The sequence below is a fragment of the Bison bison genome, unplaced genomic scaffold (assembly GCF_000754665.1).
Source record: "Bison bison bison isolate TAMUID 2011002044 unplaced genomic scaffold, Bison_UMD1.0 scf7180017864148, whole genome shotgun sequence".
In the NCBI taxonomy this organism is placed as follows: domain Eukaryota; kingdom Metazoa; phylum Chordata; class Mammalia; order Artiodactyla; family Bovidae; genus Bison; species Bison bison.
The window spans coordinates 8,038,169-8,057,118 of NW_011494720.1; the positions used below are offsets into that span (position 1 = coordinate 8,038,169).

At 45.0% G+C, this 18,950-nt stretch overlaps 1 protein-coding gene across 1 annotated transcript in view; it reads right to left on the minus strand.

Annotated features, from left to right (window-relative positions):
* Positions 1 to 18,950, minus strand: part of EZR (ezrin) — a 44,384-nt gene that overhangs the window by 21,547 nt on the left and 3,887 nt on the right. The window lies entirely within an intron of this gene.

Sequence of the window (18,950 nt, forward strand, 5' to 3'; positions counted from 1 at the left end):
AACCCAGAACTCACTAGCATACGAAAAACATACAAATCTATCTACTTTATATCACAGCCCTGGAGGAAAATTTCACAGCAACTATGGTACTTAAGAAATGTTTGCTTCTCACCATTTTTCAAGTGAAATACAGAAACAGCAGATAGACATATATTCCAAACTCATCCCACTCAGATGGAAATGTAACAAGGACACAGATTAACTGTATTATTTAGCCTCCTGACGTAAGTTCTGAACATGGTGAGGCCCTGGCTGGATACATAGACTCGAAGTCGTAAAGACTAATTTTTGTTCACTTAGTTTTTTCCCTAAGGCTCAAAACTGTGACGATGGATACATACATCCAGTCCGTCTTAAAGGGTCTCTGCCCAACATAACATAGAGAAGGGAGGCACAATGCTCCAGGTTTTAAAAAGTTTCCTCTCCAATCTCAAGTCTACACATTCAAGAAATGAAGTTTACTAAGAAGCAAGACTAGGCACATTTTAGAGACTTCAAGTTTATCAAAACATAAAGCCCAAGTTTCTTCCTTTTCCTGACAGCAATATTTTAAAGAAGTCACGAAATGGCTGTTATGAAGCACAAAATAAAGCAAGTCTCTCTCTCTCAATTATGGTTCCAAGGGCACATATGAGAGATGTGAAAAGCAGCCCCAAACGCAAACATTCTGTAACAAACGCAGCTCCGGGTTACACTCAGAAGCCTACCGAGGATGCCACACCTGAGACTACAGTGGGGAGATGGGCGCTGACCAACGCTGGACCTCACAGGCCTTTCTCTATTATTTACTGACTCAGAGACTGAACGACCAGACGATGTGGGCCCAAAGCTTCTACCCCGGTTGAGATGAATACAAGAGACCAGAGGCTCACACTTCAGACTCTTAACTTCTAAACCTTGATCACCTCTAAATCTGAGGAAGAGAAAAAAAGTCACCTCCTAAGACCAATGCTAATAATTAACATAAAAAAGTGATCACCACACCATGTTTAACCATTTTGCAAACTTATTAACAGGAATTTAGGGGGGAGGGGAAGCTATTTTAAGGTTCTGAGCAGGTTCACATTTGACTCAAAGTTCACACAACTCTTTGAAAAAGCAATAATCTGCAAAATGAATACTTATTACTAAGGTTAAGATGTGACAACCCAGTGATACATAGAAAATGAACTTCTTAAAAATTAAGTGTTATCAGGAGGGTCTGTGCAACCTGCAAAACTGCCCTTCCCGCCACAGGACTTAAAATCACCCTCAGCAGCTCCGGGACGTGGTGCCAAGTGTCACCTGGCCTGATCTTTCTAGGAACTTTCCCGAGTCCAGCACACTGGTGATCATGCAATCTGGCGCAGGACCTGGAACACAGCCGGCAAGCCGGAGAGGGGGCAAGGCTCTTCTGACCACGGGCCGGGCAGCGGGAAGCAGGCGTCTCCCCACCAGCCCCGTCAGAAGGAACAGCTAACTGGCCCCAGTTCGAATTCAGGGAGGCACTAACACTCTCAGGCAACCCCCAAAAGCACAAAGTCAAGGTAACTGTGATCAGTGTATGCATGTTTCACTAACTGCACACAGTCAACCATCTTGAGACCAAGGTTGAGACAGGAGAACTCATGACAGCCAGACACTCATGAACACCACGTGAATGAGCCCAAGCGGCTCTGCAGGACTAGACGTGTGTGTGCTTGACGCGCCCCCAGCCTCCTCACACCCCTCACAGGGGCTGGGGCTTATGCTCCATCAGTAGTGTGTTACTTTACACATCTGTCACAATGCGGAAATATAGCATGAACTTTCACAGTTTAAAGTGATACGTTTACTCAGAAGATTGGGACCATTCATCTGCATGTTTTGGTCCACTTATCCAGGGTTGTTTTTTCGTTTGTTTTTTTTTTTTTAAAGAAATCGGGCTTTGGCGTCCCAACTCTCCTCTTTATTATCCTGTCCGGTTTCCCTGATATAATCGGTTGTTTTAAGTGTACCTGGAAAAAGCGAGCTCTTGTGTTTGCAGTGGTGCCACGGAAACACAGTGGGATTACGTGCTTCACATGACAAACGTGAGAACGGTCCCGTGAGAAGCGGAGGTCCAGGGCTTAAATGCATCACCACGCAAACCCAAAAGACTCGCAGACTGGAGAAAACCACCGTGTTTTGCCATCGTTACTGCCTTTCTATTCTCCCCCAGATCACACACTTTTATTAAAGGCGATATTCTCTGAAGGCAGCAAAATCCCATAGGAATGTGCGGTGCGGGTGTGCAGTTAGTCATTTAAAATCTACCCCCAAAAGGGCAGTGTTTTTTCCCAGGCTGAAACCCTTTCTAACATTCTGCTGTGTCTGAAGGGGGCAGCAGTGATAAAAGTTTAATTTTGTCCAGGTACCCTCACCCCTTATATACACACAAAGAACCATGTGGCTGGCGTAGATGATAAATTTAATAATTCATGTTGCTCCTTCAAACGCTACTCCATTTGAAGCTATGGCATGAAGATGCAATTAGATTTCTAAAATGTCAGAACCTAAAGGAACCAGACATAAGCACACTCCACTATCTATATTGGGAATTCGTAAGTGAGTTTCAACATGGGAGTCACATTGGCACTCTACAATAATGAGGTGAACCTAAAGGAACCAGACCTGACCACACTCCACTACGTATAATGGGAATTCATTAGTCAGTTTCAATATGGGAATCACATTAGCACTCTACAATAATGAGACTCTTTTAAACAGTTGTATACTAGGTCAGAATTTTAAAGTAAGATAATGTGTTTTAGGGGCTTCCCAGGTGGCTCAGTGGTAAAGAATCTGCCTGCCAATGCAGGAGACACAGGAGACCTGGGTTTGAGTCCCTAGGTGGGGAAGATCCCCTGGAGGAGGAAATGGCAACCCACTCCAGTATTCTTGTCTGGAGAATCCCATGGGCAGAGGAGCCTAATGGGCTACGGTTCACAGGGTGCAAAGACGTGAACAGGGCTGAGCACTCACGCACCTCGGCTCCTCCTCTGGCAAGGCACGCAGAGGGGTGGTAAATTCACATGAAAATCACGAAAATCACGAGCCGGCTGGGAGACTGTTTTCACGGACAAAGGAGAAGCTCACACCTGTTTTCACATGCGCAAAGAGGGGGATGCTCCTCTCCAACCAGACACACGATACAGTACAGGTTCTGTTGCTCCAATGCAACTGACAACTCTTTTCCCAATAAGGAATTAAAGGTGTTAAACCCCAATCTGAAACCTGCCGTCCCCTTGGCTCATTCTGTCCAGCAGATGGGCACTCGAACACAAGGCAGGCGGACAGCCGGACCTGCCTCTGAGCCCAGGCCTCCTCCCGCCCCGGCCCCCGCGGTCCCAGCCCCCAGTGTGGGGGAGGCATTCCCAGCTCAGTGGGCCATAAAATGAAGACTTATCTGTAAGGATCTTCCAACTCTGCATTCTACAGCTTAACGACAGGAGTGGCTTTCGACACTGCACCATCCACCCCGTGGCTGGCACTTTCTGCACAACTAACTGAACCTCGAGAGAGGGGAAAATGCCTGGGGGTGGGGAGGCAGTATTCTGAGGTCGCGCAGCCTGAGGCTCTCGGTTTCTGATTTTTTTGTTTAGTTAATCAAAAGGCTTTGAGAGTATACGGTATTCATGCAAATTGTGAAATTCCAGGACAGTACTTTGGAAAACATGATTTTTGAGCCTTCTCAGTGTAATTTTATCAAAGTGGTATCTAAAATGCCTTCTAAGAGTCTGAGATACGGAAGAGAGTTGACCATAAAATACTATTATTTTACTCGTAACCCATATATGTGTAAGCTGAATTTCTGGCTGTCAAATTACCCCCCTCACTAATCTCTCCTCACTTTAGTAAGGAAATCTAGTCTTGCAATTTTTCATTTGAGAAATGTCTACTTCCTCCTGAACTACTTTAAACTCGGTGTAAGAAAGATAACCTCTCCAGCCACACTTTTTACAAAATAAATTCACACCGTACTGAAGACCAAGACAGGAAGGAGAATTTCAAGACCAGATCTTTCACAAACAAGCAGCTGCTTTACATCTTAATAGACCAACCCAGTTCAGGTGATTTAGAAGCCAGAATACTGCAGGGGAAACAAGTTTGCAGTGATTTTACTATATACCCGGAATCAGGAAACCCACTGAGAAAGGGAAATTCAAATAGTAACATTTGAATGTTTGGACTGCAGGCAGTGGACTCGGCAATAACAGATTAATCCGTATATTATCACACCTGCATTTACTCAAAATTAGTGTGAGCACAACTATCTAAGCACCACCAAGATTACGCCGAGGGCCTGACCTTTCTTAATCATTTAAAATGTCAGCGGCTGTTTTCAACATCCCCGCCCTCTTTCAAAGTGCCACTTCAGCAGCTTCCACAGTTTTCAAATATTTGGATAAGAGCCTTCAAATGCTTAGAAAGGCTCTGACAGGAAGTTGTCCGGTAAAATTTCTCCCACAAATGGGAGAACGAAAGCCCGGGAGCGTGAGGAGGAAAAAAAGTTTTACAACTGAAACGAACTGTAAAATCTCCTTCAGGTGCTATTTTGGTTCACGTACTGAATAATTACTGAGATGATACTGTATTTTGGTTTTTCATCCTTGAATCATTAGTCTACAACAGCTTTGTTAGAATATAACTTACATCCCATAAAACTCACCATTTAAAATGTGCACTTCGGTGGTTTTTACTAACTTCTCAGAGTTATGCAACCAACCCCACTAATTTTAGAAACATTTCATCACCCCAGAAAGAAATCCCATGCCCACTAGCAGTCACTCCCATTACGCCTTCCTCCCAGCCCTGGCAACCAAGAATCTACTTTCTGTCTCCACAGACTTCTCTATTTTGGACACTTTACAGAAACAGAATCATTTTACCACGTGGTCCTTGGGGTCTTGCTTTTGTCACTTCATGTTTTCAAGACTTATCCCTTGGATCATGTATGAGCACTCCCCCTTTTTCACTACCAAGTAATATTCCGCTACCTGGATCCCTTTTGTCTGTCTATTCACTGCTGGTGGATATTTTGGGTTGCAGACCTTCCTTATTACTTGCCATGTTCTTTGGTGATGATATATATGAAACAGCTGGAAAACAGGTCATTTGAACTAGACAGTACTTTGGCCACCTCATGCAGAGAGCTGACTCATCGGAAAAGACCCTGATGCTGGGAGGGATTGGGGGCAGGAGAAGGGGACGACAGAGGATGAGATGGCTGGATGGCATCACTGACTTGATGGACATGAGTCTGAGTGAACTCCGGGAGTTGGTGATGGACAGGGAGGCCTGGCGTGCTGCAGTTCATGGGGTTGCAAAGAGTCGGATACGACTGAGCGACTGATCTGATCTGATTTGATCTGATGGTCAATGTGGTATTCAAATGGATAAAAAAAAATTTAGGGGTGAAGATGAAAGAAAATGCATTTTTTAAACCAAAATGCAATTTAAGTGTGCTGCTGCTGCTAAGTCGCTTCAGTCGTACTGTGTCATTTAAGCTGTAAATAAAAATACGCTGTGTTCTCAGGAAGAAGGTGCCAGCTTGCCAAACAAAGCACTGACTCCTGCCCGCCCCGAGGCGCCCTGGCGCTGGAGGCCACAAGGCCTATGAGGCCCTTCCCTGTACAGACCAGGAGCAGGTGGGCAGAGGGAGCAGCCCTCCCATGGGCTGAAGGGAGAACCCAGGCTCTCTTGTTCAGGGGTATCCCAAGCAACTCAAGTTCTTTCTCTAAATTTTAAGCAGCAACAGAGTCTTGTTTTGCACTTAACTCCGATGGTGTGGAGCACACCATCGCCAGCATTCAATGAAGTGCCCCAAATCTTTTTTTATCTCAACCTTAACTACCTCTGTGTTTTCCTTTCGTGGAGTCACCCCCTAAACCCTTCCAGGGCCCGTTCGCTGAGGCCACACCAGGCCTGCTTCCTGGGCACAGAGGAGGCAGGAGCAGCCACACCTTACAGGCTGCTCCCCCGGGGCCCCCATGCTCCACCAGGGGTTCTCGAACTTGAATGCACCGCAGAGTTAACCTGGAGAGCTTGTTGAAACAGCTTCCTGGGCCCCGGGCCCAGAGGTGCTGACTCAGGAGGCTGGGTGGGCCCCGCTCTTCCCCGCTCACAAGAGAGGCCACACCCAGGCAGCCCAGCTGGGGAAAGAGGCCTGGCTAGCACTCTGAACATGCAGGAGCCACAGCTTCTTTTGGCAAGATTAATGGCTCCCCCCACCCCAGTTTTGTTTCCTTTTAACTTTTGTTGCTGGGGAGGATGTGGACCACTTTCAAAAGTCTTCACTGAATTTGTTACAACATTGCTTCTGCTCTGCGCCCTGGGCTCTTGGCCCTGAGCACCTGGGATCCATCTCCTCCCACCCAGCACCCCCAACACACACACTGGAAGTGTCACCCACTGGTTGGCCAGAGAAGCCCCCAAGGTTAATGTACTGACGGCTACTGCTGATCCTCCACCACAGGAAAGTACTCTTGACTAGGCTTCAGTTCCGGAGAAGGCGATGGCACCCCACTCCAGCACTCTTGCCTGGAAAATCCCATGGACGGAGGAGCCTGGTAGGCTCCAGTCCATGGGGCCGCGAAGAGCTGGACACGACTGAGCGACTTCACTTTCACACATTGGAGAAGGCAATGGCAACCCACTCCAGTGTTCTTGCCTGGAGAGTCCCAGGGACGGGGAAGCCTGGTGGGCTGCCGTCTATGGGGCCGCACAGAGTCGGACACGACTGAAGCGACTTAGCAGCAGCAGCAGCAGCAGGCTCTCGTTCAGTACTAGACCTGAACTCACACAGACAGGTTTTCTTAATGAGATGTCTCCACAGAGGAATCCCTGTTTTAGTCCTCTTTGCAGCCTGATCTCCTTTAAGATAAAAATCAATCTCCATGAACAATACTCCAACTCAGTTAAGTCCCAGCATTAGCTATGACACACAGTGGTCATTTACAAATGCTGGCTAACAGATAACTACCCTCTGTAAATCATTACCATGAGCTCAGCAAACCTGATTAAGGAATCAGCTGAGTGTAGAAACGCAGACCTGTGAATTCAGCCAACTTAGAAAGCAAAGTCGGAAAGCCCCAAAGGCCAAGTGATCTTTCGTTGTTTAGCTCCTCTCGGGCCACATCACTCATCCTCCTCACATGGTCTTGGCAATGGCTGATACGTTACAGACAACTTTGTTTCTATAAAATGAAGTGGTTGTCTTAGATGTTCAGTGCTGCCCCCAGTAACACTGTTTATTATAAACAAAATTCTACAAAATAGTTGCCATTAAAAATCTGATGACCATACTTTACATCGCTACAGTTTCTAATAAGCATATAGTTTTTTTAGAAGTGTCTAGTGTTCTGTTCATGAAAGGCAGTTGAGAAAACGCCTGTGTGGTACACCATTCTTGTAAGCATAGAGAGGTCAAAACAAAAACCAGTATGTCAAAAAAATGAAAACACTGTACAGAGAGAAGACGAGTAAAATAGAAATGTGGCCTTAAAACACATTTTTCATTAAATGGAGTAATGTCCACAGTAAACTGATACTGACCATAGTGGCAAAGACATCAACTACGCTGTCAGTCAAGAGGGAGGCAGGGGTGGCTCTAAAATGCTGCCACCAACAGCAGTGGCTACAAGTCACCTTGCACCTGAAGGCAAGCTGGATTCAGCAATTCCAGAGGCACGCGTGTAAGCTCGAGCTCTTAACACCCGACTTCATGTGGTTTACTGACCTTTAGAGAAGGTGGGAAGAACGGCTGACTACATCTTACTAATAATATAACCCTATGGCAAACCTGACCACCAATGGATGATAATTTTTATTATTACTCCTTCCTTTCATGCTCCTCTGTATCTTAAGTTTTAAACTCAAGATAAAGTATGTGTGTGTGCTTGTGCCCAGTCATGTCAGACTCTTTCAACCCCATGAACTGCAGCCCACCAGGCTCCTCTACCCATGGAATTTTCCAGGCAAGAATCCTGGAGTGGGTTGCCATTTCCTTCTCCAGGGGATCTTCCAGACCCAGGGACCGAACCCGTCTCTTGCATCTCCTGTGTTGCCAGGTGGATTCTTTAGCACTGTGCCACTTGTACCCAATCGTTATCTCCTGTCTTCTTTTTCAAGGTTAAAGAAGAAAAAGAATCCGGGTGAAGAAACTGGCTGGTTAGGCTTAGGAAAACTTTCCAGATGCCAAAGAAAACTGGCCCTCTAGCTCCACAAATCTTGTAGAACAAAAAGTCTATGGAATTCATCAGAACACAAACTGCCAGGCAATGCAGTAAGAATTCCACACACCATCAACTGGTCTGAAGCACAACAACCCAGCTGAGACACATGGGTAAGACAGACACAAACTCGCATTCTATTAAACTTTCCGTAAAACTGTACAAAACCAGGATAATATAGCAGCCTCTTATTGCCCAGTAATAGGAATAATAAAACCATCAAACGTTAGGGCTACAAGAGTCCACTCGTGACAACTCCTGACGAGGTCAAAGTGCTGGCCTCGCTTCCTGAGTCACGGATAGGCGCTATTCCTGGGACTACAAGGACAGGGGGATGCCTGCGTTGGTTTCCCCTGGTCTCCTGGCGTCCATCAGGGAGTTCTAGATGACTGCATCCCTGTGATAATGGTCATTCCTCCAGCAGGAAGTTCTATATTCAGACTGAGACTGACAGTAAGAAAGACTCCAAGTTCCCTGTAGGTAGTATCTGTCAAGAAACTGAATTTAACCCAGCACAATCGAGCACCTCAGGCAAAGCCATCATCCTTCTGGATGCCAACGGCCCTGCCCTCCCCGCCCACTTCTCCATGCCAAGAACCCGCCTGCCAATTCAGGAGAGGTAAGAGACGTGGGTTCGATCCCGAGGTCGGGAAGATCCCCTGGAGGAGGGCATGGCAACCCACTTCAGTATTCTTGCCTGGAGAATCCTATGGACAGAGGACCCTGGTGGGCTACAGTCCATAGGGACACGACTGAAGCGAATTAGCACACGCACGTAGACTGATGAAAAGTCAAGTCAGATCTAGAGTTCAATGTCAAATAAGCCAATGCGACTCTATTACAAACCAAGCAGCAATAGGTAGAGTTTCTTGGTTCCCATCTTCAGAGTCAGGATGCCCTGGGGTGGGCATCTGCCTTATGTTACAGAGACTTCGTATCACTTTAAGGAGTATTGGGAACTTAGAGTGGATCATGAAAACCCACACTACATACCTCTCATTTCCAAACTGCTCTCCTCCACCACCTTTAGGCTAAGCTTACAGGGAAAAAGCTAAATTCTTAACATGCTGTGGATAATAACAGGGCAGAGTGAAACGTGAAAGCTGGGTCTTGGAATTTCCCTATAACTTCTGTTTCAGATATCTACATTATGCCATATTTTAGATCCTATTTATGTTACAAAAATATATGTTCTAAGTAGAACAGTTAGAATAGGGAGGAAAGAAAAGTGAAAGCCACTCAATCATGTACGACTCTTTATGACCCCATGGACTGTACAGTCCATGGAATTTTCTAGGCCAGAATACTGGAGTGGGTAGCCCTTCCTTTCTCCACGGGATCTTCCCAACTCAGGGATCGAACTCAGGTCTCCCGCACTGCAGTTGGATTCTTTACCAGCTGAGCCACCAGAAGCCCAAGAATACTGGAGCGGGTAGCCTATCCCTTCTCCAGGGGATCTCCCCTGGCCCAGGAATCGAACCAGGGTCTCCTGCATTGCAGGCAGATTCTTTACCAACTGAGCTATCAAAGAAACCACAGAATAGGAAGGAGGAACAACTATTTCGTAGGATGACTCTAAATGGGTATTTAGGTAAAAGTTAGCCTGAATACCTTCTTTCAAAGGTTGAGAAACTGAGGCCTATAAATTTCCTTACCTATTAAAAATATTTATAGTTGTATAGCTCTTAAAATGTTAGTCCTAAAGCTGTATCTTCATTGATTTAAAAATTTTGAAGTTTGTTATTTCCAAATTCCAGAGTGTACAGTCTGTAAAGTACATGGATAGATGATACAGACAGGAAAAAAGAGCTCAGATCTACTAATACCCATTGTATAATTTCAAGAACATGAAGTGAAATCCCGAGTCTTTCTAAAGAGCTCCTTTTCCTCTGAAAGTAGGCCACTTCCTGCCCCCAGACCCACTTCCTGTCAGCCAAGGCTGCTTAACAATACAAAAAGCGGACAAACCACTCCCGCCTGTGCTCGTAACTAGAGAAAATCCTGACTTTAGAGCTGGAAGGGAACTTTCTGAGTGTCCCACTAAAAAGGAGGGTCAGTCCCCTCCTCTACTTTAAAACCGGGGTTTTGCAAATAGTCAGTGCTACACCCTCCCCGCGGTTCACCAGCTGAGGCACTGCCTTTGGAAGGAGGAAACTGAGGCCGTGAGAAACCACTTGCCTGCCCCCTGACAAACGCAAGCATCCTCACTCTCATCCAAGTTCCAGGTCCGCGCTGCAGGGTAACCTGGTGGGATTTCCCTACCTGCCCATGACACGTGAAAAGAATATCCCTGATACCTGCTGGCTCTTGGTTTTTACGATCTTTTTTTGGGAGCGTCTGTGAGTAGGAACTGACTTCCTCTACACTAGGAATCACATACACCCAATGTGTACATTTTAAACTAGACACACGGACACCACTTTCTGTAGGAAGGGGTAAAAACAGAGAGAAAGTTTACCTTTTGCAAAAGAAACCTGTTTCTTCCCAGAAACACAAATAATCTATACCCACCTCTGCTCTCCCGGCTCCGGGCAGGTAAAACAGATCATCATTCGAGGTCACCTTCTCTGTATCTACTGGGCTTGTGGATTCTTGATTCTGTGATATATGTCATTTCAGCTTTACTAGATGTGGCATACGATTTCAGCACTGATTTAGTTCACTGAGAAGGGAGGTTAATCATATCCACAAACTTAGGATCCCATAAAAGAACGCAAAGTAAGGGACAGGGCCAAAAGGGCTATCACATGCTACAATGGTTTTTAATTCCAGGCTCATAAAACACAGGAAATTAAAGGCCTATAGACTAAACTTCATTCCACCTGGACCGCACTGTTTTCTTAGTAAATTTAGAAGTTTATGAACAGTTTTCTAATCCAGTGGGGGAAAAGCTTGTGAAAGAATTAAAGTGTCAAAACAACGTCGTTCCTTTGCTAACCTGATGTTTTAGCGAAGGGCATATGAAATAAGCCATGCTAAAACCCTGCACCATTTCTGAAATAAATCGTTGCCCCTAGTTAAGATCACATGTGCTGCAGTATTATTACTAACTTCTACACTGGGAATGGTGTTAAAGAATATTTCTCCTGTAAGGAGCTTTGATAAGGTGTACTTGAACTTGACCAAGAAGTCTTTACTTCTACCATCTTTCAAAAACAGAGACCCCAAACAATGTTTTGTTTTTTTTTTAATCCAAGCTAAAAAACAAAAAAAAAAAAATCAGCAAACAAAATCTGCTTTGAGTAAACCAACTTCGGTTGAACTTGTGCCTTTAAATCACTTTGTTTCTGAAATTATAGGAAGTTTATAAAAAAATAACCTCTTCAATTTATACTTTGTCACAATCAAGTATGTTACATCTGGAGCAGGATTGTAATTCTGTAGGCGGTTCCTGGACGGGAGTGAGGAGACCTGGTGGCTGCTTCTCAAGCCCGCCCACCAGCCCCTGCAGCTCCCCGCTGCTGCATTTCCTGCAGGTCTCACCTCCTCCCACCCCACCCCCAGTCCCAGCACGGACTGCACACTCATCTCTTCAAATGGCTGCTCAAGATTCCACTAAGTAATGCCCCACCCTTGAGTGTGCTCATTTCCAATTTTCACCTTCGAGAATGCAGCTATTGAGACAATGACCTATTTCTAGTTGGGTCACCCCTTCCCCCACCAAGAAAAAAAAAAATCGTGGGAATACAGAGTCATAGAAGAACCAACTGGGAACAGACAGTTCTGTGTGTTTCCAAGTCACTGCAATTCTGACCTGAGTTCTCCTTTAATAAAAGGAGTGTGGAGGGTGAGAGGGCCCAGGTGGGGTTAAGTCAGTCCCCAATTTCGTCCGAGCACCAAAGGGCTGCGGTTCTCCTCTGGGGGCCAGATCCTGGGGGGATCTGGTGATTTGAAAAAATGACGGCATCTTTCCCTTCTGCCCCTACAAGGTGCTTTAAAAAAAAAAACAAAAAACCAACCTTTTTATTTTGGAAAACTGGAAACATTCACAAAAGCAGAGAGAACAGAGTGGTGGACTCCTCATCCAAGACTCCTGACTCATCCACTCTACCACTTAAAAAATTTTTTTTGCTAGTACATTTTAAGACCATTGTATATCACTTCACTTGTAAAAACTTCAGTATGTAGCCCTAATGGACTTTAAATATATTTTAAGCTTAGATACATATATAAATATATATAAGCATACACAAATACAAAACCACCATGTCCCATCATAGCCCACAATTAAAAAACTATTCCTTAGGTGGCGCTAGTGGTAAAGAACCTGCCTGCCAATGAAGGATACCTAAGAGATGCAGGTTTGATCCCTGGGTCAGGAAGATCCCCTGGAAAAGGAAATGGCAACCCACTCCAGTATTCCTATCTGAAGAATCCCATGGACAGAGGAGCCTGGCGAGCTACAGCCCATGGGGTCACAAAGAGTTGGACATGACTGAGCAACTTAATATTATTAAAGTTTAGTCAATGTTCAATGGCTCCCCAATCCCTCTGCAACTTTGTCATCTTATATTTCCAAACTGCCCTGTTTGGCCAGTTTCTTAATAAACATCAGGTTTTCCTCACCCTATCTCCCTATCTAAGTCCCACTTAAGAGTCCCACCCAAACAGCAATGTATTATGTAAGCAGATACTTGAACACCTAATGAGCAACATCCATAATTATGTAATCAAGGCAGTGAAACAGCTTGACGAGAATACTAATATATATTTTCATAAATAAAGAGGCGGTTCCAATTTAAAACTTAGGTTCTAAGCTTCTACCAAGTGATCTGTGATTCAGTTTTCTCTTTAAAAACTTAAGGAACAATGTTGGATATGTTTCTAAAACCTGTTTTACCAAAAAAACCTATAGATGTAGTAACGGTGAAGTGAAGTGAAGTCGCTCAGTCGTGTCCAACTCTTTGCGACCCCATGGACTGTTACCTACCTGGCTCCTCTGTCCATGGGATTTTCCAGGCAATAGTACTGGAGTGGATTGCCATTTCCTTCTCCAGAGGATCTTCCCCACCCAGGGATCGAACCCAGGTCTCCCGCATTGTAAACAGACGCTTTACCATCTGAGCCACCAGGGAAGTCTAATAATAGTACAACATGCAAAATATTATTCAGAAAGAATAAATTTCACAAAAACAAATGCTTGAGAAATGATGGAAGAATCCAAGCAGGTATTGCAAATGACCATGTACTTATCACCAAACCTACTGTGAAAACAGGTTCCTACAGAAATGTCACCTTGGCTCACGGTCCAATGCAATGGTGATTTACCAAAAAAACAAAAAAAAAAGTCACATGCTGTTGGCTAAGTCACTCTGCTTGGGGTTTCAACTCTTCAACCAAGAAAACAATCAGTGAAGAGGATACAAGTACCTGCACCTCTTGGCAAAGCCCGGATGAGAGCGGACCCCAGCTCCCATCACCCCCGTACAGCAGCTATCTTTCTCCACTACAGTGTAAGGATCTTGAAAGCAGGCATTACCCCCATCTTGCTCACCAACATACTCCCAGGACCGAAATAACCCAGCATACAGTAGCTTCTCTACTTGTTGAATGACAGATGAATTTTACGGAGGGTTGTGGTGGTATTCATTGTGGGAACAGGAGGAAAAAGCAGGCCAAAAATCTATTGCATTATTAGGCTGTTTAAGTCAGGGGTTAAGAAAAAAAAAAGGATGCCCACCATGAGGTATGAAAGCTTTTAATCAGATCAGAATTCACTTGTTCCAAGTGGAGTGGCCACATTTACACTGTCCTCTGTGTGACAAAGAGACCCTGCTACACACAGTTCAAGGCAGGTCCTGGGACCTCATTTCCAGAGAGGGGGAAGGGCTCGGGGACAATGAGCGGCAGGCACGCTCCCTACACACCGACCCTTCTTCCCTCTATCTGCCAATGAAGCAAGCACTTAAACGTCTCTTCCAGAAGCAGATAATGATGCCCCCACCCCCAAACCACTTGGCTTCTCACTCTGGGGCCAGGAAAGACAGAAAGCAAAGAAACAAGTTTATCTATCGCCGTTTTGCGTAGAAATAAGCAGTAAGGGGCGGACAGTAAGAGAGGGGGCTCTCCTTTAGCCAAAATTCTCCCAACTAGGGATCAAATTATAAAACCATCTAGGCTCAAACACTCACACATAGACAATAGTTAATTTTAAATGATCGGTGATGGAAAAAAAGCAACCCATTCATATAACACTCTCTTTCCAACTCAAATATCGGGTACAAATTGCTTTCTTTTAGCATATGCCAGAAACCTGTCATTATACAATGGCTGAGCAAATGTGACACAGGATACCACCACTTCCCTAGAGAAACAAGATCTGCAGAACACCAGCCTTGTTTAAAACATTACCACAGCGCCAGCCATGCCTGCTCCTTGGTGATGAAGCTCACAGGAAACGTCCACCTCAGTCCTGCGATGCACTGGACGCCAGCTAACGAAACCAATTCTTTGTACTTAAAGAAGTACTTTGTACTTCTTTAAAACTGAAATAGTTTTAAAAATTGGAACCAATGGGGTGGTTCCATATGGATCCGGCTCCATATACTATTAGCTTCGTCATGAAATAGACAGGAAGTTACATCAAAGGCTCAGCAATAATTACTTTTATCCTAAAGCAGGGATTGGCAAATTTTTTCAGTAACAGGCCAGACAGTAAATACTTCAGGCTTTGCGGGCCATTATTTGGTGGTTGTTGTATATTATTGTTCTTACTGCTTGGAAAAACCCTTCAAATTGTAAAAACCAATCCTGGTACCCCACAGGCAGAGGAGGCCTTTCCCTACCCCATCCTGAAGTGGAAACAATGGTTTACGATACTTGAAATGACAATCTTTTGATATAGACAGTTTTAAATTGATCATCTCTCAGGCAAAAACAGAAAAGAAAATTAGGCTGTGGGTAGTGAGTCGGACATGACTGAAGTGACTTAGCGGCAGCAGCAGCAGTGACTTCAAATCTAATAGAATGGAGAGCAAAGTCTAATGCTGCTTATTATAAAGTTTCATCCTTTATCAATAAAAGTCCGGTCAGGGTCAGAAATTTTTCATTTTGCGTACAAGGTTTGTTTTCTCAAGTATATTAGGTTAAAAGAATAATTATTATGATAACACACTTTTTTCCATTTCCTTTGAAACAGCATTACTGTTTATCCATGGGTGTTTAAACAGGCTTGGAGGATGGAATGTGAATCGTAAAACAAGGAAAACAGTAGCAACCACTGCTGCTGCCTGAAATGCCCTTCTGCCTTTTGGCACTGGCGAACTCCTACGCATCCCTCAATACCCACCCGAGGCATCTCCCGCAGCTGGGAGGCGTTTCCTGGCTCTCCAGGGCACATAATATTCTGTATCTCTATTACCACACTCACCATACTGCACTGCAATTGTTTTCATACCAGGCTCCCCTTCAAGGCAAAAACCTCTTATTTTTATAGTCGACACCTAGCACATAAGGCATATAATCGGGCTTCAATAAATGGGGAAGGAACCCATGTGATTTACAAGGGAATTCTGACAATGAGAAGACAGAGGATGAAAGAGAGAGTACTCCCTTTCACTAAATAACCCAAACGTTTCACACCGCTGTTTTCCCTGAAGATCTACTGACCAACGTCACCTGATTTATAGCAACCCAGGGTCAAAAGCCCTCGGTTTTAACTACGGGTTACACTGGGAGTTTGTAGATTATGTTTCAAGGGGGAGGCGTGCATAGGAAACTAAATAAAGTTCACAACGTTGGAAGAGAAACTGTTTGGATTTCACAAATACAAGCTTTGTCTCAGTTTACTATGATTTTTTAAACCTTTTATTCTTTTAACTTAAAAAAATGTATTTGGTTGTCCTGGATCTTACTTGTGGTGCATGGGCTTAGTTGCTCCACAGCATGTGGGATCTTAGTTCCCTGGCCAGGGATCAAACTCATGACCCTGCAATGCAAAACGATTCTCTACCACTGGACCCTCCGGGAAGTCCCCTGTCTCAGTTTATTTTACATAACATTCTTTTCACTTAAAAAATTTTTTTTCTTTAACTTTCACTTTACAGAGGAACAAAATAGAGCCTCACAGAAACTAAATGGCTTGCCAAAGTACAGGTAAATGGTAAATTACAAAACTATTTTTATGGCTCTTTGCATTTTTATTTTATTTGGAAAAGTTATGTACATTAACTATATTGGGCTGGCCAAAAAGTTCATTTGGGTTTCTCCATAAGATGTTAACAGAAATTAAGTATTTCACTTTAGTCAAAAGTCTCTAACTCATAGCACAAAGTTTATTTTTCTTTCTTAAAAAAGAAAACTATTTACAGAAGTCTGGAATAAGATCTTTATTCTTTATGTCAAAAGCCATAGATAGCATATTAGAAGCAAAATAAGGCAACTTTCTGGTCTCTTCAATAGATATTCCATATTTAATTAGTAGTGGCAGATGCACAGAAAGCGCTGAAATTAAAAACTAATTAATTGAGTAGTTGAATCCCAAGTGTAGTTAGTACTGAAGTTAAATAAAACATAAGGGATAATTCAAAATGTATTCACTAATTTTCAAAGAAAAGACTGAATCCTACTACTTCAGATTCGAATTGAAATGCCTAATTACTGTAAGAAAGAGTTATACTGAATTACCCCAAGAATTCCCAAAGTGTCAGATTCAAAGTTTAAGCTAAAAAAAGTAAAGAACTGTTAGTTAACTAGTTGTGATATTGCTTTCTTTTTCTAAAATGCAAGAACTAGTAAAATTATTCAAAATGTTGTTAGAAATTACAATACTATTATTTAGGATGGTAATTAAAAGGAGAGGCCAGTGTGGAAGGATAGGAGAAAAAAGAGGAAAAAAGGAATGAGATCTCTTTGTTCCCAGCCATTTAATAGGAAATGTTGGCCTCTTTTCCCCTTTAAAAACAAAGAGAGCCAAAATTTGAAAGCTCGTTGGTCACTGCCAAATTAAGCTCTGCAACTGAACTCCCTGCAGAGAGAACTTCAAATCAGAGACACGCTCTGCACCATAGCTGGGCTTGCCTTTCTGCAGCCTCAGCCCCATCCAGTGATCTCCCTTTTCCCACCCTGGCCACGTTCCAAACACCAATGTCGGCCCCCATGGCACTGGAGCTGGGACCGTGTATCTACGCCCTGAGCGCCTCTGCCTGGGCGGAGGCACTGGGATTACACTGGCCATCATGGCCCACACACAACCACCGGTATCAACCCCACCAAGACAGCCTCATCGCATTGCTGGGGCCCAAGAGAAAGGAATATATAAAAACTGTCCTTTTCCTATGAAATCATCGGTTCCCAGACTCTGGGAGTGCATCGCAGCCATCTGGGGAACTTACTTAAAGCACAGACACCCAGTCCTCCTGTCCCCAGAGATGGGGATTCAGCAGAGGGACCAGGAACCTTCACGTGTCCAGATACTCTCGAACACCCTGAAGTGAGAGTCCAGTACTAAATGAACGCTCGCGTTTAACGATGTGTGTCTACAGCGTGCATGTACACTCAGGAGAAACCTGAAGCTGCTGGACCACTTTTAGTTGATGCAGATTCCAAAATCCTACCATTGGCGAAGTCTGGTACTTGCAAGATATTATGGCAGCGGGCCATGGTGAGAATCATGAAAGAAGGTGAGTTCTTTCATCAGTCACAGTCACAAATTTATTAACATGTACCCACCAAACTCTAGGCCTCCCCTCCCACACTCGATCCTTTTCCAGGCTCCTTATCTCAGAGGATGGCGTGAATGGCACCGCCATCCACCCAGTTGCGCGAGCTGGCGCCCTCTGGCCCAGCATAACCAGCCCATCACTGAGCCCCATCAAGGTCACCTCCGAAAGAGCTCCCAAACTCATCCTGTGCCCCCGACCCCGCACCCCACCAGGTCCCGGCGGCCACTGCCTCTCAGCACAGTGCCTCCTGCCTCCAACCTCAACTCTAACCCTAAGCCTAAACCTAACTCTAACACTAACCTGAAAGAAAGTGCTCAGTTGTGTCTACTCTTTGCAACCCCATGGACTGTAGCCCAGCAGGCTCCTCAGTTCATGGAATTTTCCAGGCAAAAGTACTGGAGTGGGTTGCCATTTCCTTCTCCAGGGGATCTTCCCAACCCAAGGATCAAACCCAGATCTCCTACATTGCAGGCAGCCGCTTTACCGTCTGAGCCACCAGGGAAGCCCTAACCCTAAAGCAAGTCTGACCAGGCCACCTCCTTCCAAGTTAAAACCCTTCAGAGCTTCCCTGGAGTTAAGCCCCCACGGGGCTGTTTCCAGGCCTTCTCCTGGAAGCCTACACTCACCTACTCTCTCCCACCACAGGGCCTGCATGCAAGTGGTTTCCGTGGGCGGGTGTGCCCCCACCTGGACACCCCTGCACTCTAGCTTCTCAAGCACAGGCAGTGCTGTTCCTGACCCCCAGCCCAGGACTCCCCTGCAGGCACAGCTTCGCACACACTCAAGTTACCCCACGACCACTGTCTGTCCCTCCCACCGGACTGGAAATCCACGGCAGCAGGGGCTGTTTCTGCGTCTGCTCACCAGCCTCAACACCAGCATGGTAAACGAATGCTGGACAAAGGGATGAGCGCACAGACCCGTTCCCTGTGCCTTCCAGCATGACCAGACAGACAACACCGCCCAGCCCGCGTGTCTCACCAACACGTGAGAGTCTCAGCTGCCTAACTCTCCATCTGGGTGCGGTGGAGGGGGGGAGATAGACAAAAGTGACTCC